At 41.2% G+C, this 21,274-nt stretch overlaps 1 protein-coding gene and 1 pseudogene across 2 annotated transcripts in view; one reads left to right on the forward strand and one right to left on the reverse strand.

The window, feature by feature from the left end:
- Positions 1–21,274, forward strand: part of RAD51B (RAD51 paralog B) — a 717,077-nt gene that overhangs the window by 670,664 nt on the left and 25,139 nt on the right. The gene's annotated exons all lie outside the window — the stretch shown is intronic.
- On the reverse strand, positions 17,413–18,230 carry LOC111750164 (large ribosomal subunit protein uL23-like; annotated as a pseudogene).

Raw genomic sequence — 21,274 nt, forward strand, 5'->3', positions numbered from 1 at the left:
TGTAATGGGCAGGGGAGAGTAAAACCATTTAAGGACTGGTGCTGCATCCCAAGGGACCAGACAAAACAGATGTCTTAATAGCTGGTTCTGGAGGCCCCCTGCTGTACCATCAGTAACCCCTTAGTTGCTGGATCAGGTAACGGGCTTCTAGGGCTGGGGCAGCAAGGGCAGTAGCTACTTGCCAAGTGACAGAGCAGTACTTCCATATTACACAACTAGACGGACTGACATGGTGCAGCAGTCAGGCTGAATAAAAGGCTGGGAGGGCACAGCTGATTCTCGTGAGTCAAGGAGAGAGTAGGTGAAAGCTTCACAGAGGAGGTGACTTTTGAGTTGGGCTCTGACAGAGGGTATAACAACCTAAGATTTCATCCAGGAGAGAGAAAACACCCCAAAGAAAGGCACACCTAACATGTTAAATTGGCAGAGCCAGAATGGGAAGTGATCCGGACTGGGAGAGGTGAGGATGGGACAGTGAGCAGACCCAGACTGGGCCAAGAAAGGTTTTCAAGAAGCAAAAAAATGTGGTAGTCCAAGTGGTGAGGACTAATGGCTTGCACACGACTACTAACCTAAAGAATGGTGGGTCAGACTTACCCAGTGGCACCAGGGAAGAAAGCCTTCCGTAGAGCTTACAGCCAAGAAAACCCTATGGGCTGTTCTAATTCTGTAACACATGGGGTTGCCGTTAGTTGGAATTGACCGAGCAGCAGGCTTGGTTTGGGTTGTTTTTTTTTTCTTTTTTTTTTTGCTTATGCGACAGAGAAAACTCACTTTAAGATTATATAAGATACATAATCCATGCACTCTACCAGGAAACCTCTTTTGTATATTGATCAGATTCATCTGAGAAAGCTGTAAGCGCAGGCCTTTGAGCCACTAAAGCCCTGAGCTGCTGTCTACACAAAGGCAAGGAGCTGGGAAGCCAGAGCTTCTCAGCGTGTGTCATCTGGGTTCCCAAGGCCTGGGTTACCTCAAAGCCAGTCCATTTAGCTTTTTATGGCAGGGACCTCATCATATTCATCTTTGTTTTCCCTAGTGTCTAGCCCAGTACCTGGGACATAGGAGGTACTCAGTAAATATTTGTTGAATTAGTATAACATTAAATAAGTCTTTCAGTTCTAAGTAACTATTGCTTATACTTATTGTAAATATGGTTTTATATAATTGCAAAGGGTGTCTGCCCTTTTTAGGTCTTGTAGCTTAGTTCTGGCGTGATCTGCTTTCAGTGGCACTTAACTAAAGTCCACGCCTGCTCAACAGGGAATTCCTGGCAACAACGAATTGCATACTCTGGCTTGATTGCTGATTTAGTATGGCAGAGCACTCACTGTCTCTTTAACTTCATTTTCTCTACTTGTATGAAGGAGAGGATGTTTTTATTTATTCCAAAATGGAAAACATAAAAGTAACACATGCCTGATGTTTAAAAAAAAAAAAAATCAAACAATATAAAATAATACAGAATAGGAAAGAAAATCCTCCAGAAGTATACACTCTTCTAGATTTTTCTATGCGTATATGAAAGTATGTATGTACTCACCATATATAATGCTCCATAACTTGTTTTTTAAATCATCCGTACGTCATGGATAATCTTTCCGTGTAAATATAGAGTTACTTATCTTTTCTTGAAGCTCTGGAGACAATGTGGTTAAGAGCCTGGCTGCTAAGCAAACAATCAGCAGTTTGAATCCACCAGCTGCTCCTTGGAAACCCTATGGGGCAGTTCTACTCTGTCCTATAGGGTCGCTATGAGTCAGAATCGACTCGACGGCGAGTTTTTTATCCTTTCTCATAGCCAGTTGCTGTAGAGTTGATTCAGACTCATGGGCACTCCATGTGTGTCAGGGGACAACTATGCTTCATAAGATTTTCAATGGCTGATTTCTCAGAAGTAGATAGCCAGGCCCTTCTTCCAGGGCACCTCTGTGTGAGCTCAAACCTCCAAACTTTTGGTTAGCAGCTGAGTACCTTGACCATTTGTACCACGCAGGGACTCCTCCTTTTTCATAGTGCCATGGTATTCCATGGTATGGCTATACAGAAATGTAGTCAAAAGGATGATGGCATTTAAAATGAAGGAATTATTGTGTCCATCGAACTCATACAGGAAGGCTTTTAAGCAGTTTATTTTTAATTATTTTTTTTTTTCCATGTCTTTCTCTTATGGAAACACTGGTGGCATAGTGGTTAAGTGCTACGGCTGCGAACCAAAGGGTCGGAGTTCAAATCCACCAGGCGCTCCTTGGAAACTCTGTGGAGCAGTTCTACTCTGTCCTATAGGGTCGCTATGAGTCAGAATCGACTCGACGGCACTGGGTTTGGTTTTTTTGGGTTTTTTCTCTTATATTTTTTATTTTTTTATTGTACTTTAGATGAAGGTTTACGGAACAAACTAGCTTCTCATCAAACAGGACACACATTGTTCTATGACATTGGTTAACAACCCCATGACATGTCAGCACTCTCCCTTCTCAGCCCTGGGTTCCCTATTACCAGTTTTCCTATTCCCTCCTGTCTTCCATTCCCTGCCCCAGGGCTGGTGCACCCCCTTAGTCTTGTTTTGTTCCATGAGCCTGTTCAATCACTGGCTGAAGGGTGAACCTCAGGAGTGACCTCATTACTGAGCTGAAAGGATGTCCACGGGCCATACTCTCAGGGTTTCTCCAGTCTCTGTCAGGCCAGCAAGTCTGATCTTTCTTTTTGAGTTAGAATTTTGTTCTACATTTTTCTCCAGTTCTGTCTGGGACCCTCCATTGTGATCCCTGCCTGACTGGATCTTTAAATATAGTTGTTGTTGCTTTTTAATGTCTTTCAGTAGGGCCTGCCTTAATTGTGCCCCTCACTTATGATCTTGATTTTAAAAGGGGAGATGGCTTAGAAAACTGCTTTAGGTTGCCAGAGAAATCCAACCTCAGAACAATGAGATGCATTTATATCCCTCCCCCAGTCTGCCCCAAGATCACACTGGCTTTCTCCTCTGTGAAAGTCAGAGGTTCTGCAGCTGTGCCTGATGAGGAGCGAGGTCTCTAGGCTCCTGTGTTGCCAAACCTGTTTTTTTTTGTTTTTTTTTTTTTTGGTTTGTTTTGTTTTTTTAAGTTTCCATTCTCTTTTGCCTTTTTTTCTCTTTGGTATCTCAGTCCCCATAGAGTACTGGCTGATTCCCCTGGGAATAACTCTCCCTACCTCTGTAATCAGGAATTCACAGTGTCATTAGGGCAGTTATCTCCAGCTTATTCTTCCTCTTTGCTGTTAGGAAAACTGCCTGAGCATTGAAGAAAACTCATGTGGGCTCTTGTCTTTGTGATAAAAGCTTTTGTCTCACAGTAATTAGGCAGAGCTCTAGTTGCTTCTAAAACAGGATTAACTCCTTGGGAAGGAGGGGAAAAAATTGAGAGTTGTTATTTAAGATGGGTGCCCTGGGGGAACAAAGGAGAGTCTTTTCACATTGCTGGGCCTCCTAATTAGGCCAAGGCCAAGGTTGCTGTGTGCCATTCCAGGAGACAGCCACCTGCCTGATAGGAGGATGAGAACAGACGGTGACAGATTGAGACTGGCATTGGAAAGGCCTGGGGTCGGGAAGAGTTTAGGACTTTTTAAAACCATATCTTCTGGGTTTGCCCCCTATCCCACCTCAGACAGGGCGCCAGGGAAGAAGGGAGCTTGGACCCCATACTCTGCTCTGCAGTTCCTAACCGAAAGAATTTTCCTTACCCATGATCACTGAGAAGGGGCTGGTTTGCTTTGTTCCTCATAACTTTCTATGTTGGTTGAATTGTTTATAGTGGACATGTGTTATTTATATAATCAGAAAAAATAAAGCAGGAAGGAGAGAAGCCAATTTCTTGGCGGGTCTGGCAAATACTCCCATAGTTCAGTCTAGCCAACATTAAGGATAAAGAATGCTTGTACCATTATGATACTTTAAAGGGCCCCTAAGAATTCTGAAGGAGCCCTGGTGGCGCAGTGGTTAAGGGCTCAGCTGCTAACCCAAAGGTCAACAGTTCGAGCTCACCAGGTGCTACACAGGTGTCATGGATTGAGCTGTGTCCCCAAAAAATATGTGTATCAATTTGGCTAGGCCATGATTCCCAGTATTGTGTGACTGTCCACCATTCTGTCATCTGATGTGATTTTCCTATGTGTTGTAAATACTATCTGTAGGATGTTAATGAGATGGGACTAGTGGCAGTTATATTAATGAAGCAGGACTAAATCTATAAGATTAGATTGTGTTTTAAGCCAACTTCTTTTGAAATATAAGATCGAAGTGAGCAGAGAGACATGGGGACCTCATACCACTGAGAAAGCAGCACCAGGAGCAGAGCACATCATTTGGACCTGATGATCTACTCCTGTAAAGATTACAGTCTTGGAAACCCTATGGGGTGGTTTTCCTCTGTTCTGGGGGGTTGCTATGAGTCAGAATCAACTCAATGGCAATGGGTTTGGTTTGGTTTTTTGGAAGAGTGCTGAACAAGGCTAACCCTTAACAAGGTGGCAAAATAGGAGGAGTTAAACACCCCCATCACCTTCCTTTGGGGACTTAGAGTCAGGCCATGCTAGACCCCACAGAGGGCCTGTCCAGACTTCCCAGCTCAGGGACCATCTCATGTTGAGAGTTTTCTGACCTTTTTGATGCTCAATATTCGTCTGTAGCCTCAGCTTCAGAGCCCTGTGTTTCAGGCACTGACTCATTCTACAGGATGTGTTCTACCTAGTGGTACATGTGTCTGTTAACCAGGGAGACTGCTTGGAGACACAATTTAATCCAGAAGTATGATTCTAATGACAATTTAGACCCTGACAAGTCAGGAGGAGGAGGAAGATTTTGATTAAGCATACTCCTGGCATCCCTCAAATCAGACCTCATAAGTGTGTGCCTGGTGGGCCCACTTGTTCTCAGGTTTCTGTAAATTAAAGTTCTAGACATGAGCAGCCAGACCCTTCCCTCTACTGATCAGTGGACTTACTTGGCCTGTGCCTTACTTCCTTCATCAGTAAAATGGGGATAATAATAGTATCTACCTCATAAGGTTGATGTGAGGATTATATGGCTTAGAAGAGTACCAGACACAGAGTAAGAGCTAATAAATGTTTTTATTATAATTACTATTATCCCAAGTTGCCAGGAGTCCTAATGTTTGAAGTGGACCTTTAAGTAGAAATCAAATGAGTACTCGAAGATACAGACTCATTTTTAAAATCCTTATAAAACCAATCTGGTTGCTATCAAGCTTTTCTAATCAAATTCTCTCTGAAATCCATCTCTTGCAGATTCTTATTTCTTGAAGTATTTCAGTCTATGAGCCTATTTTCTGTGAGTCAAAGATGCCTTAATTCCCCAACAGTGCTTGATAAATGAGTCATTTTACATTTATATGCAGTGTAAGATAAAGACATAGTCACCTTACCAATATTAAAAATACAAGGACCAGGCTGACAGTCCCCAGTAATTCCCTGACAATACTAGAGAGAGTTATTGTATAAAGTTCCAGCTCCCTTCCATCTTATTGACCTTGTTACAAAGACTAGTTCAAACTAGATTAGTTTAAACCCTAAAAGAAAGGATGATGAGGGTACTCTACTGTCTTTCCGTTACACTCTTAAACACTTCTGAGATCCTGTCTTGTGTTTCCTCCATGTCCTTTGCCCTTTTTTCATGGGAGGAGGACTTTGGGGAAATAGTAAGAATGCTTTGGTAACAGGGGGAATTAATTTAACTGTGCTCTGAAGAAAAAGCGTGTTGATTTCTCACTGACATTGGTACCTCCACCCATCAGAGTAGGGCCAGGGATGTGGTACATTACACAAACCAATCCCAGTTGACCAGCTGTTTTTGGATGTGTCAAATTCATAGTTCAGCTTCTTTACATAGAAACATGTTGCCTTCCTTGAATCGGTTCCTGTGAGACTGAAGAAAATCCCGTGTGGCCCAAGCATGATGTAACAAGGATGTGTGCTTCAGAATTCAAGCCACACCCTCTGAGTTCCTGGCATCTTTTTACTGTAATAATCACACGGCCACAGCCTTCCTTCTGTGACCCTTGAAGGCCAGAGCTGCCTTGCCTTGGCTATGTTTCAAGTGGGCCTGGACAAGAGAAGCCAGCTCTGCTTCCTTTGGGCCTGTGGAAAGTGCTGGGAAGTCAGGCCTGCCTCGTTGGGTAGTTAGAAGCTTAGCAACAACAGGGGCAGAGTTCCTAAGCATCTTGTCTTTCTGGCCATTTTTATATTCCTGATTTAAGGTAGAGAAAGGGAATGGGTCTCTTTCACTTGAAATTGCCTGTGACATTATTTGGTTGCTTTACCCCCCCAAAAAAAACCAAACCCATTGCTGTTGAGTCAATCCTGACTCATAGTGACCCTATATGACAGAGTAGAACTGCCCCATATGGTTTCCAAGGAGCACCAGGTGGATTCAAATGGCCAACCTCTTGGTTAGCAACTGCAGCTCTTAACCACTATGCCACCAGGGTTTCCATTTGGTTGCTTTAGTTGGAGTTAAATTGAAGTTTTAGACGACACTTTAGACGACAATGAAACCAGCACATAATTGTTTATACTTATTTGAAAGTTGCAATTGGTGATACTTAAGTTAACTTTTGATGAAGAGCCATTAAAAATAAAGCCTACATGTAATACTGTATTTTTACACAAATAACATGCACTTCTACATTTGTTTGCCAACTGTGCCCTCCCCACTCAAAGTATTTTCATATGGGTAGTATGCTAATTTTTTTGCAGCAACATGTAAAAAAATTAGCATAGTGGTGCTTAAGAAAATGCCTTAAGGGGGGAGGGCACAATTGGCAAACAAACATAGAAGGTACACATTATTTGCATAAAAATACAGTATTTGATGGCCATGTATTTACCAATGATACAACCAATTTTATTTCTTCCTTTAATAGCGCCAACTGATAACATTAACAAATGGTAACATTAACAACCTCAGTAATGGTTAGTGCTACAACCTGTGTGTCAAGTTGTACGTTAGCCTTGCCCACACAGACGCACTCAGATGGACAGCAAGAAAAGACAGAGTCTGGCCTTCAAAACACGGCATATTACTAATTTTCCTGAATTGTTACCCAGAACCTTGCGTTTTATATTAAGGATAATCATACTTGGCCACAAGCCACCTTTTTAAGGTGCCTGTAAGAATGATTTGATAGCACCTAAAAATTATATTGAGCACCCTTGAGAGAAGTTACATGGTATATATAGTACTTATTGGTGGCACAGTGGTTAAAGCAATGTACTGCTAAACAAAAAAGGCTGACAGTTAAAAAACCACCAGTGACTCTGAGAGAGAAAGATGTAACAGTCTGCTTCCGTAGAGATTTACAGCCTTGGAAACCCTTTGGGGTCGCTATGAGTTGGAATCAACTGAATAGCAGTGGGTAGTAGTGATAGATATATGTGTGATGTGTGTGTGTGTCTATGTAGCTGATATTATGATTTTAAAAAAAAGAAAAGCTGATCTTATGATAATCTCACCAAATCACTACCTGGTTGGAGATAAAAGATCAAAAGTTCACAAAGACAGCTTCCTATTTAAAGTGAAGGTTTGACCAATTATATTTATCTCCACTCTCTCTAACCATCCATTGGTTATGTGCTTGGCTTCTAACTGAAAGGTTGGCAGTTCGGACCCATCAGATGCTCCACGGGAGAAAGATGTGGCAGTCTGCTTCCATAAAAATTGTACCCTTGGAAGCCCTATGGGGCAGTTCTACTCTGTCCTATGGGGTTGCTATGAGTCAAAATAAACTTGGTGGCAATGAGTAATAAAAAATAATGATAATATTAACCCAAAAAGGCAAAGAGATTGAGAAAAGAGACATCAATGAGTTTCCACAAAATATTGGAAGACAGAAAATGATAGAAGATTGACAAGACAGAGCAGAGGGAACTGTAAGCCAAAGTGCCTGCGAAATACTGCAGCGGTTGAAACCTTAAGATTTTTTTCAGAACATGGAAGCAACAGATACAGAGGACCAAACCAAAACCAAACCCGTTGCCAGTTCTGACTCAATAGCAATCCCATGTATTACACAGTGGAACTGCTCCATAGGTTTTCTGGGATGTAATCTTTGCAGAAGCAGATTGCCAGGTCTTTCTTCCATGACACCACAGGGTAGGTTCAACCTTTAGGTTAGTAGTCAAGTGCAAAATGGCAGACGTAAATCCCACCATATCAGTAATTATATTAAATGTACATGGACTAAACATCTCAATCCAAAAGGAAGAGTTTGGCAGAATGAATTAAAAAAAGAAATGATCCAACTGTATTCTTTCCATAAGAGACACACTTTAAATGCAAGGACACAAGTAGGTTGAAAGTAAGAGGATGGAAAAAGATATACCATGCAAACAGTAACTAAAAGAAAGTTAAAGTGACTATACTAATATCTGACAAAATAGACTTAAAAGAAAAATTGTTACTGGAAAGCAAAAAGTACATTTTATAATCATAAATGGATTGATGCATTTGGAAGACATAACAATTATAAATATATGTGCACCTAAAAACAAAACCTCAAAATACGTGACATACTGACAGAATCGAAGAGAGAAATAAACAATTCAGCATTAATCTTTGTAGACTTCAATACCTTGCTCTCATTAATGAATAGAACAACTGGGCAGAAGATCAACAAGGAAATAGAAAACTCAGATGGTACTTATGTACCAACTAGAATTAACACATTTATAGAACACTCTACCCAACAGCAATAGAATATACATTCTTCTCCACTGCACATGGAAAATTCTGCAGGATAGACCATATATTAGGCCATAAAACAAGACTCAGTAAATTTTAAAAGACTGAAATCATACCAAGTTCCCTGGCCACAATAAAATGAACTTAGTAATCAATAACAGAATAAAATTGAAAATTTCACAAATATGTGGAAATGGAACCACACACTTCTACATAACCAGTGGATCAAAGAAGAAATCACAGAGGAAACTGTAGAATACTCTGAGACACAATATACCAGAACATATGGTGTGCAACTAAAGGAAATTTATAGTTTTAAACATATTTTTTTTAAAAAAGAAGAAAAATCTTCCAATCAATAACCTAAGCTTTCACCTTAAGAAACTGGAAAAAGAAGGGAAAACTAAGCCCAAAAGAAGCAGAAGGAAGGAAACAATAAAGATTTAAGCAGAAATGAATGAAATAGAGAATAGAAAAACAATAGAGAAAATCAGTGAAACCAAAGGCTGTTCTCTGAAAAGATCAACAAAATTTGCAAACTTTTAGCTAGATTGACCAAGAAAAAGAAAAAGAGAGAAGACTCAAATTACTAGGCTGGGAAATTAAAGAGGGGCATTACTACTGACCTTACAGAAATAAAGATTATAAAAGAACACTATGAAAAATTGTATGCCAACAAAATAGATAACTTAGAAGAAATGGACAAATTCCTAGAAAGACACAGACTACTAAAACCCACTCAAGGAGAAGTAGACAATCTGAAGGTACGTTTAACAAGTGAAGAGGTTGAGTTTGTTGATTAGAAATCTACCCACAAAGAAAAGCCCAGATCCAGATGACTTCACCACTGAATTCTACCAAACATTTCAAGAAGAGTTAATGCCAATTCTTCACAAACTTTCCCTAAAAATAGAAGAGAACATGTTCCAACTCATTTTATGAGGCTAGTATCTTCCTAATACCAAAATCAAAGACATCACAAGAAAAAAAACTATAGACCAATATCTCTTATGCATATGAACAGAAAAATCCTCCACAAAATACTAGCAAACTGAATCTAGCAACATATAAAAAGAATTATATACAGTGATCAAGTGGGATTTATCACAGGAATGCAAGGCTTGGTTTAACATCTGAAAATTAATGTAATATATCATATCAATAAAATAAAAACCAAAACTCACATGATCATTTCAATTGATGCAGAGAAAGTATTCAACAAAACCCAACACACTTTCATGACAAAAACACTCCCCAAACTAGGAATAGAAGGGAGCTTCCTTAATTTGATAAAGAACATCTACAAAAGAACCTGTGATATGCAGATGACACAACCTTGCAGTTGCTGGTAGCAGAATGAGCGGTAGTGGCAGTACCAGTTGTTACAGCAGTAGAGGTGGCAGTGAAGGTAGAGGTGGAAGTAGAGGTCAACCGACTGGAAAAGATCTATGTATGTGCCCATTCCAAAAAAGAAAGGTGATCCAACAGAATGGGAAAGTATTGAACAATATCAATATCACATGCAAGTAAAATAAGCGATTGCAGCAGCACACCGATAGGAAACTGGCAGAAATTCAGTCCCGATTCAGAAAAGAACATGGAATGAGGGATATCATTGCTGATGTTAGATGGATCTTGGCAGAAAGCAGGAAATAACAGAAAGATGTTTACCTGTGTTTATCGACTGTGCAAAATGCATATGACTGTGTGGCTCATAACAAATTATGGATAAAATTGTGAAGAATGGGAATTTAAGAATACTTAATTGTGCTCATGAGGAACTATGTTGTTGTTATTGTTATTGTTAGGTGCCGTCGAGTTGGTTCCGACTCATAGCGACCCTATGCACAACAGAACGAAACACTGCCCAGTCCTGCACCATCCTTACAATTGTTCTTATGCTTGAGCTCATTGTTGCAGCCACTGTGTCAGTCCTCCTCTTTGAGGGTCTTCCTCTTTTCCGCTGACCCTGTACTCTGCCAAGCATGATGTCCTTCTCCAGGGACTCATCCCTCCTGACAACATGTCCAAAGTATGTAAGATGCAGTCTCACCATCCTTGCCTCTAAGGAGCATTCTGGCTTCACTTCTTCCAAGACGGATTTGTTCGTTCTTTTGGTAGTCCATGGTATATTCAACATTCTTCGCCAACACCACAATTCAAAGGCGTCAACTCTTCTTCGGTCTTCCTTATTCATTGTCCAGCTTTCACATGCATATGATGCGATTGAAAATACCATGGCTTGGGTCAGGTGTACCTTAGTCTTCAGGGTGACATCTTTGCTCTTCAACACTTTGAAGACGTCCTTTGCAGCACATTTGCCCAATGCAATGCGTCTTTTGATTTCTTGACTGCTGCTTCCATGGCTGTTGATTGTGGATCCAAGTAAAATGAAATCCTTGACAACTTCAGTCTTTTCTCCATTTATTATGATGTTGCTCATTGGTCCAGTTGTGAGGGAAGAACATGCTCAGCGTTTCTCAAGCTGAAAGAACTGAAAAAAAAATTCAAGCCTCGAGTAGCAGTAGTGAAGGATTCCATAGGGAAAATATTAAACGATGCAGGAAGCATCAAAAGAAGATGGAAGGAATACACAGAGTCATTATACCAAAAAGAATTAGTCGATGTTCAACCATTTCAAGAGGTGGCATATGATCAGGAACCGATGGTACTGAAGGAAGAAGTCCAAGCTGCTCTGAAGGCATTGGTGAAAAACAAGGCTCCAGGAATTGATGGAATATCAATTGAGATGTTTCAACAAACAGATGCAGCGCTGGAGGTGCTCACTCGTCTATGCCAAGAACTATGGAAGACAGCTTCCTGGACAACTGACTGGAAGAGATCCATATTTATGCCTATTCCCAAGAAAGGTGATCCAACCGAATGTGGAAATTATAGAACAATATCATTAATATCACACGCAAGCAAAATTCTGCTGAAGATCATTCAAAAATGGCTGCAGCAGTATATCCACAAGGAACTGCCAGAAATTCAGGCTGGTTTCAGAAGAGGACGTGGAACCAGGGATATCATCGCTGATGTCAGATGGATCCTGGCTGAAAGCAGAGAATACCAGGAGGATGTTTACCTGTGTTTTATAGATTATGCAAAGGCATTTGCCTGTGTGGATCATAACAAACTATGGATAACATTGGGAAGAATGGGAATTCCAGAACACTTAATTGTACTCATGAGGAACCTTTACATAGATCAAGAGGCAGTTGTTTGGACAGAACAAGGGGATACTGATTGGTTTAAAGTCAGGAAAGGTGTGCGTCAGGGTTGTATTCTTTCACCATACCTATTTAATCTGTATGCTGAACAAATAATACGAGAAGCTGGACTATATGAAGAAGAACAGGGCATCAGGATTGGAGGAAGACTCATTAACAACCTGCGTTATGCAGATGACACACCCTTGCTTGCTGAAAGTGAAGAGGACTTGAAGCACGTACTAATGAAGATCAAAGACCACAGCCTTCATTATGGATTACACCTCAACATAAAGAAAACAGAAATGAGGAACTATACATAGACCAAAAATCAGTCATTCGAAGAGAACAAGGGGATAGTGAATGGTTTCAAGTCAGGAAAGGTTGTATCCTTTCACCATACTTCTTCAATCTGTATGCTGAGCAAATAATCTGAGAAGCTAGACTATATGAAGAAGAACACAGCATTAGGATTGGAGAAAGACTCATTAACAACTTGCCATATGCAGGTGACACAACCTTGCCTGCTAAAAGATAAGAGAACTTGAAGCACTTACTGATGAATATCAAAGACTACAGTCTTCAGTATGGATTACACCACAACATACAGAAAACAAAAATCCTCCTAACTGGACCAATAAGCAACTTCATGATAAATGAAGAAAATATCGAAGTTGTCAAAGAATTTCATTTTACTTGGATCCACAATCAACATCCATGGGAGCAGCAGTCAAAAAATGAATCAACGTATTGCATTGGGCAAATCTGCTGCAAAAGACCTCTTTAAGGTGTTAAAAAGCAAAGACGTCACCTTGAGGACTAAAGTGTACCTGATCCAAGCCATGGCATTTTCAGTTGCCTCACATGCATGCTAAAGCTGGAGAATAAATAAGGAAGACCGAAGAAGAATTGATGCATTTGAATTATGGTGTTGGAGGATATGGAATATAAAGTAAGTTCCCAGGTTACAAATGTCTGACTTATGGACAATTGTACTTGCCCTTTAATGTTATATAAATTTGCCCTCACTTTGAAATGATTGAACCAACCCCTAAACCAAAACCAAACCCAGTGACGTCGAGTGGATTCCGACTCATAGCGACCCTATAGGACAGAGTAGAACTGCCCCATAGAGTTTCCAAGGAGCGCCTGGGGGATTCAAACTGCTGACCTTTTGGTTAGCAGCCATAGCACTTAACCACTATGCCACCAGGGTTTCCTGAACCAACCCCTACTTATCCAATCACCGTCAGCTGCTGCACATGCAGCTTTTAAATCATTGAAAAGACTTCAAGCCTTTTCTTGCGCTAAAGTAAGGCTAAATAAGAACCATATGCACCTGTTCCAACTTACCTCTAAATTCTTAAAGACATACTTAGGAACAGATCTCGTTTGTAACCCAGGGACTGCCTGTGCCATGCACTGCCAGGAAAATGAACAAATCTGTCTTAGAAGAAGCAGCCAGAATGCTCCTTAGAAGCAAGGATGGCAAGACTTTGTCTCACATACATTAGATATGTTATCAGGAGGGACTGGTCCCTGGAGAAGGACCTCATACTTGGTAAAGTAGATGGTCAGTGAAAAAGAAGAAGATCCTCAATGAGATGGATTGACCCAGTGACTGCAGCAATGGGGTTAAACATAGCAATGATCATAAGGATCGTTCTGTTGTACGGTCAACTCGATGGCACCTAACAACAGCAATGGTGGCTATACAACTGTATACATTTGTCGAAACTAATCAATCCATACCTTTAAAATTGGTGAAGTCTACTGTATGTAAACTGCACTTAAATAAAGCTAGTATCTAATAGAGAGAGAATCAATGACCCCGTATTCTCTGACTGTGTAAACTTGCATATCACCATATTATGCAGTCACTAAAATTCTCTCTGCTTCTAGTGTGACTGGGAAGGAGCCACTAACCCTTTCAAACCCACATGTAAAGTTCACTGGAAAAAAAAAAATATGGTTTTTAAAAAGTGTGAACAAACATTAAACTTATACATAGTTAATTATATCCGTGCTGAACCATTGCAATTTAGATTGAAATGTAAAGAATGTTTTAAGAGATGGATCAATGGATGGATAGAAAGGTGATAAAAACAAGTGTTAAAAAAAAAAAAAAAAGTTACCGTTGAGTCAATTCCGACTCACAGCGGCCAACCCTATAAGGCAAAGTAAAACTGCCCCCGTAGAGTTTCTAAGGAGCGGCTGGTGGATTCACACTGCTGACCTTTTGATTAGCAGCTGAGCTCTTAATCACTGCGCCACCAGGGCTCCATAGTGTAATGTTAATGGTAGAATCTGATTGATAGTATATGAGTATTCACTGTAAAATTCTTTCAACTTTGCTGAACTATTACTGTCACTTAATTTACTAAATTAATATCCTGTTGACCTGAAGAAATTAATATATTTTCTTTAAGAAGCTAGCAATACCTTTATATGCTTTAAGAACCTGATGGGTTATAGGTAAACTTTTTGAAACCAATCACCAGAGAGATGTTATAAAAGGCTTAGTTATACTCTATGGTGGATTCAGATATTGTAGCCTCAGAGCCAGACTTTCTGGAAGAATCTTCCCAGGTTCTAAAATTATATTTCATTAGAGATTCAGATCAGCTTAATTTCTACCCTCCAATTTCTGTAGGATAAGTTGTGAAGTAGACCATGTATGGGATAAATGAATAAATCTGATGCCTGCTCAAATACAATTCATTTTTCCACCCTGCCATTTCCCAGCACTATATTACTTTTAGGAGACTCAGTAGTGCAGTGGTTAAGCATTCAGCTGCTAACTGAAAGGTCGGCAGTTTGAACCCTAGACTAGCCACTTCAAGGGAGAAAGCTGTGGCAGTCTGCTTCCATAAAGACTTACAGCCTTTGAAACCGTGTGGGGCAGCTCTACTCTGTCCCACAGGGTCACTATGGGTTTGAATCGACTGAACAGTAGTGGGTTTTGGTTCTGAATGTCACTTCTATAGATTTTCCTTCCTATTAAGAGGATGCAGATTGGACATCACTAAACTCATTCTCTACTCTCCCCTCATTGTCTTGCAACCCTGTTGGCGCTGAGGCTTCAGTGTTCCGTGGAGAGTGGTTTTCCTGAGTGACGAAGCAGATTGTAATCAGTAGAAGATCCAGATATGGACTGAGAGCTGGACCTCTGCCACTTTTCCCTCCAGCTTTCTCAACACAATGAGTAGAGAATTCCTTTGAGGATCACTGGGTATACTTCAAGCCCCCCTGATCCTGTGGCCCCATTCCAGCCCCAGAGATCTTCCTGTCTAGAACATTTCCGGCCCCTCTGTTCCTTGACTTGGAGAGTTCAGCTCAACATGGGGAAGACACAGAAGACTTGAGGTTATCAAAAGCCTGTTGAATTGTCTGATGCAAGAGTGACTGGCTTGTTTGCCTCCCTGGCTCTCTTCCTGGACTTCAAAGCAGCTGAGAAAACAACCTTTTTCTAAGTCTTGGACAAGGAGGAAAAACCCTGGCATGAAGGGTTTCTGTCGCAGACACTTGGCACAGCTAGAGGAAAGGTTTGTTTAGCTTAGCAATGGGTTTTATTAGCCCAGAAATCCAGTTGAAGTGGGATAATAGGGTCCCTGTTGAAGGACATTTCAGAGTCAGTGGGTTTCCTCTCTAGCTTCTCAGTAGGAACCTTGCATGCAGATAAAAGTATCAGACACATTCAATAAGGACATCAAGCTGAATTCATTTACAACCTCATAATTTTGTGGATCATGGGAGAGACTAAACAGAATTTAAAAGCTAGCAGGAAAGGAAATTGTGGGCAAATGCAAAGTCATATTTCTGAGTTACCTACCCCAGTTGCTTTTCATCCCAGTATTCTTGGCTGAACACATTACATTAGTCTTTAGGGCCCTACATCTTATAACAAGGGGCAGGGTTGGAGAAAATTCAGGCCTACCACCTGCCCCTGAGCCCTGGGTGGTGCAAATGGTTAAGCGCTCAACTATTAACCAAAAGGTTGGCAGTTTGAACTCACCCAGAGGCAAACAGAAAACCAAACCCATTGCCATCAAGTCGATTCCAACTCATAGCAAACCTATGGAACAGAGTAGAACTGCACCATAGTGTTTCCAAGGCTGTAATCTTTAAGGAAGCTGACAGCCACATCTCTCCCATGGGGTGGCTGGTGGGTTCGAACTGCCTGATTTTTGGTTAGCAGTTATGAGCACTTAACCAGTACATCACTCGCCTTGAAAACCCTATGGAATACAGTGCTACTCTGCAGTATGTGGGGTCACCATTAGTTGGAATCAACAGCAACCGGTTTGTTTTTTTTTATTTACCACCTGCCCCTTCAGCAAGAAATCCTTCTACTTACACTTTCTCTTTGCCAGCTCGTTCTAATCTGCCCCTTGCCCCAAACCAATTTGAGATTTAGGGTGGTGGGTGGGAAGGGGAAGAAAATAAAAGAGAGGAAGGACTCATTACCAGTGTTAAAGGAAGCCTGCCTGGCACAGGGATTAGAAAGGAGAAAGTGGAAGAATCGGTGCCAGCTTGCCCTTAGCACATGGCTGCCTATTCCTGTCTGCTTTCCTGGGCCACAAAAGCAAAACTCACTTTTTCCCAAGTTGGGGCTCTATTGCAAGAACTTATGCAACCTGCCAGGACCAGAATGCTATTAAAAGCAGCCTCCAGAATGGTCTGTACCTAGGTTCCTAACACCTTTGTGCTGCCTGTCCCACACTGGCCTTTCTGGCCACCCATGGAGGAGAAGGGCTGGGTTGGGTTGCGCCAGATGAGGGTCACACCTATACTTCAAAAAAGAGGACACAAGCACTATCCCTAGAAGGTTTCACCGTCCTGGAGGAGGACCAGGGTTCCTATGCCCAGCCCTTTCTGTTCTGCGACTCCTTTTCCACACTCTGAGCCTTATGGAAGTGGGGTCAGGCCAGGAAAAACATGTGATGCTATAGCAAATGAAAACCAAAGAAAGACTTGACTTTAGGCCTGCCCAAACTGAAAATCTTGGCAGTGATTGACTGGGCAGCCTGCTCTTTTCTCTGGCATCTTCTGCATTCCCCAATTTGGAGTAGGGGGCAGGGAGGAAGGGTTCCCGGATGAGTCTTCAAAGTGAATATAGTCAGTAAAGCTTCTGTGTGTCATCAGTTTGTACATTAATTCATTCATTCAGTTTCATAATTGAGCCTTTACTATATATATAGCGCCATGTTGGAGGTTGGTAGGACAAGAAGCAGCAGCAACAATAATGATGGTCTCTGCCTTCAAACAGATTAAGTAAATTCATGTAAGATCAACTTAAAATAGAGAAAAGTATAAAGTGCTACTACAGCAGTACAGATAAAGTTGGATGGGATTAAAAAGAGACTAGCTCATGCTGGAGAAGTCAGCATAGACTTTCTGAAGATGGTACCAAATTTTGTGTGTATGGTGAAAAAAACTTGTGTTTAGAATTAGCAAGCTGAACTCAATTTAGATGATCCCAATTTTGTTGGCAACAGCCAAAGCACCATAGTCAGGAGCCAGTCAAACTTATGCCTTCTTCTGTCCATCAGGCCTGATCAAGGTGTTGACCTTGGCCATATCAACATCATAGAGCTTCTTCACAGCCTGTTTCATCTGGTGCTTGTTGGTCTTCACATTCACAATGAGCACAAGTGTGTCGCTATCTTCAATCTTCTCCATGGCTGACTCAGTGGTCGGCAGAACTTGATGATGGTGTAGTGGTCAAGCTTGTTTCTCCTGGGGGTGCTCTTGCAAGGATATTTGTGCTGCCTTCAGAACCTCAATGTCTTGGGCTGCCAGAGGTAGATGAAGTGCAGATCTTCTTTTTTTTTTTTTTCATGGCTGCCTCTCAGCACTGCCTTCCTGGCCTTCAGTGACTTTGCTTTGGTTTCAGTTTTAGGAGGGGCAGAAGCTTCCTTCTTTGCTTTCGGAGCCATCTTTATAAAAAGCAAGATGGTATTATTTGTATGGGGCTCCAAAGATAATTAGGAATTAGGCATTCAGAGATGAAGGGCAGGAGGAAGACTGCCAATGTGGAAGCTCGTGAACAGCTGAGGCCACCCACATGGGTGTCCAGTCTAATTCCCATCCTTGTCTTGACTCATGCAGTATCCATGCTGCAGGAAAAAATGCCCTTATTGACTATTATGCATTCATCCTCACATGATATTTTACCCCAGGGAAGTAGGTTGATCTATATGTGCCACATTGGGGCTGCCATCAAAGTGGTTAAAAGTATGAACTGTAGAACCAGATGATCTGTGTTAGAATCCTGGCTTTAACACTTATAAACTACCTACCTCAAAGGGTTGTTGAGAGGATTAATATCTGTTGGTGGTGGTGATTGTTTTCATCATTATTATTACTATGGGATTCCCGGAAGGCTCCACCACCCACCTCCCTGATCCAGCAAGACTTTCCACCAGTTTAGATCCATTATCCTCCCTTTGAAGTCTTGTATTAAAATGCAAACATACCTGAAAAGGTTAACACTGAAAAGTTTAAATCAGCTGTCATTTTAGGACTAAAGAGAATTAACCAAAAACCAAACCCATTGTCGTCAAGTCAATTCCAACTCCTAATGACCCTATAGGACAGAGTAGAACTGCCCCATAGATTCCAAAGCTGTAATCTTTACAGAAGCCACATATTTCTCCCATGAAGCTGCTGATGGGTTCAAACTGCCAACCTTTCAGTTAGCAGCCCAGTGCTTAACCACTGTGCCACCAGGGCTGACAGTTATTTGCTGACAGCGTAATAGGTACCTGAGGGGAGAAACATAAAAGAAGGAGGAGAGAATCCGCAAGGAAGGTCAGTGAGCTCCAAATGAAACTGCTTCTAAATTTGTCTAGAGTACAGAGACCTCTGTGTTTTCACTTGTAAGTTGGAAGAAACCTCCACACATACAGCTTAGGGATTGTCTTGGGCTGGATTCTCCTGTGGAGCAAAACCAGTGAAGCGTGTGTGTGTGTGTGTGTGTGTGTGTGTGTTATGTAGAATAAAAAGAGAGAGATTTATTACAAGGAAATGGCTCACATGGTTGTAGAGGCTGGCAAGTCCCAAGACCACAGGTCAGTTGTCAGGCTGGAGGCTTCTCCAGACTCAAGTAGCTGCAGGGGCTGACAGACCTAGGATTGGCAGGCCAGATGACTGGCCACTGGCTCACAGGCTGCTGAGGCCAACGAATCCCAATATTGGCTAGGTCAAGTTCCAAAAACCAGAGGTCAGATGGTGATGAGCCAGATGCAGAATCCAGAGCAAGAGCCTTGCTGGAACATCCGTTTATATACTGTAGGCAGGCTACAACCCCAAGGAATCTCCCTGATAACAGATTGGCTGTTCATAGAAGATCGCATTATGGAGTTAATTACGTCATTACACAGCTGCCAAATTACATCATAACTGCCAAACCATTGAGAACCATGGCCTAGCCAAGTTGACACATAACCTTAACCATCACAGGGATAAAATCAGGAATAGTGAGGAAAAGCCCTGTCAGTCACAATTTTTTAGGAGCCCACTGTATGCAAAGCATTGGACTGGGCCCTATAGAAGGAAAAAGAGTAGATACAAAAAAAAAAAGCCACTGATCTTTTTTTTTTTTTAGCAATCCTATTAAGAATTCAGAACATACATATAAGAAATAAATTGCAGTAGAAACATATGGCAGTCTTTTTTTTTTTATAATTTTTATTATGCTTTAAGTGAAAGTTTACAAGTCAAGTCAGTCACTCACACAAAAACTTATATACACCTTACTACATACTACCAATTACTCTGCCCCTGATGAGACAGCCCTCTCCCTCCCTCCACTCTCTCTTTTCATGTCCATTTTGCATATGGCAGTCTTTTAATAAGTGCAAACTCACACAGTGCAAACTGAATCTGCCTCAGCCATTGTAGGTACTCGTAATGGGTTGAATTGTGCTCCTCCAAAAATTTATGTCTACCCAGAACCTCAGAATGTGAATTTATTTGGAAATAAATTCTTTGCAGATGTAATTAAAGTTCAAGATAAAATTGTATTGCATTCACATGAACCCTAAATCCAATGAGAGAGTCCTTATAAAAGAATACACAGATACACAAAGATGGAGGCAGAGATTGCAAGGCCGTCATGGACCAATCCTGCCAACACCTTGATTTTGGGCCTCTGGACTACATACAGATCTGTGAAAGAATACATTTCTGTAGTTTTTATCCAGAACATTTTGTGGTCATTTGTTATAGCAGCCCTAGAAAACTAACACAGTACTTGATAAATGTCAGTTGATAGATTGAATGAATGAATGAGTGAATGTCCAAGAATGAGGGGTTCATAATAGAATCAAAGTCATGAAAGCACAAAAGCCAAAGACATCTCTGTATTATCTGTCTTCTGCCACAAGAATGTAACTTCCATGAGAGCAATGACTTTGTCTGTCTTGTCTGCTGCTAGGTCCTCGCACTAGAACAGTACCTGGCACAAAGTAAAAGGCTCAGTAAATATTCGTGGATTGAATATGTGCATGGATGGTTTGGTGGATGGTACAGATATTGGGAATTATTTCCAGATAGCAGTGGGTTTTGGAGCCCAGCACCTAGTACAAAACCCAATCCCACTGCCGTCAAGTCAATTCCAACTCATGGTGAACCCACATGTTACAGTATAGACCTGCTCCATAGGGTTTTCTTGGCTATAATCTTTACAGAAGCAGATTGTCAGGACTTTCTTCTGTGGAGCCAGTGGGTGGATTCTGCTAACCTTTCAGTTAGTAGTCAAGTCAGTACAAACCATTTACACCACCCAGGAGACCTCTAACACATAGTCAATACACATTACCTGTTCCTTGAAAGAATTTAAAAATACCAGTGATCATTTTCCTTGCAAGAATAGGTGAAGAGAGAAGATAGTATATTCATATCGTTGAGCTGATCTGATATGGAAGAAACATTGAATAAAAATCAATCTGGCTATTTGCAGGAGGCAGAGTTAACAGCTCACGATACCGCACACCTACCATGTGGAGCTCCAGGTTTTGTGACCTACATGTATCTACACTTGTTCTTGCCCAATTCTGTATTTCCATGAACCCTCAGAGAGTTCCATAGTCAGCTTTACACTGGGACCCTGGAGTTTTATTAGGCAGCCAGTCCTCCCTGTAGTGCATTATGTATTGGAGTAAATAGGAGGACACTTGACAAACAGCCCAAGTAAGACAATGATTAGAACAACCCAAGTTTATGGTATGGCAGAACAACTGAGACAGAATAGCCAAAATCATCTGCTAGGGGTTTGTTTATTTTAAAGTAGAATAGTTTACAGCTTGAAAAGCAGAAAAGCCAAGGG

The sequence above is a fragment of the Loxodonta africana genome, chromosome 10 (genome assembly GCF_030014295.1).
Source record: "Loxodonta africana isolate mLoxAfr1 chromosome 10, mLoxAfr1.hap2, whole genome shotgun sequence".
NCBI lineage: Eukaryota > Metazoa > Chordata > Mammalia > Proboscidea > Elephantidae > Loxodonta > Loxodonta africana.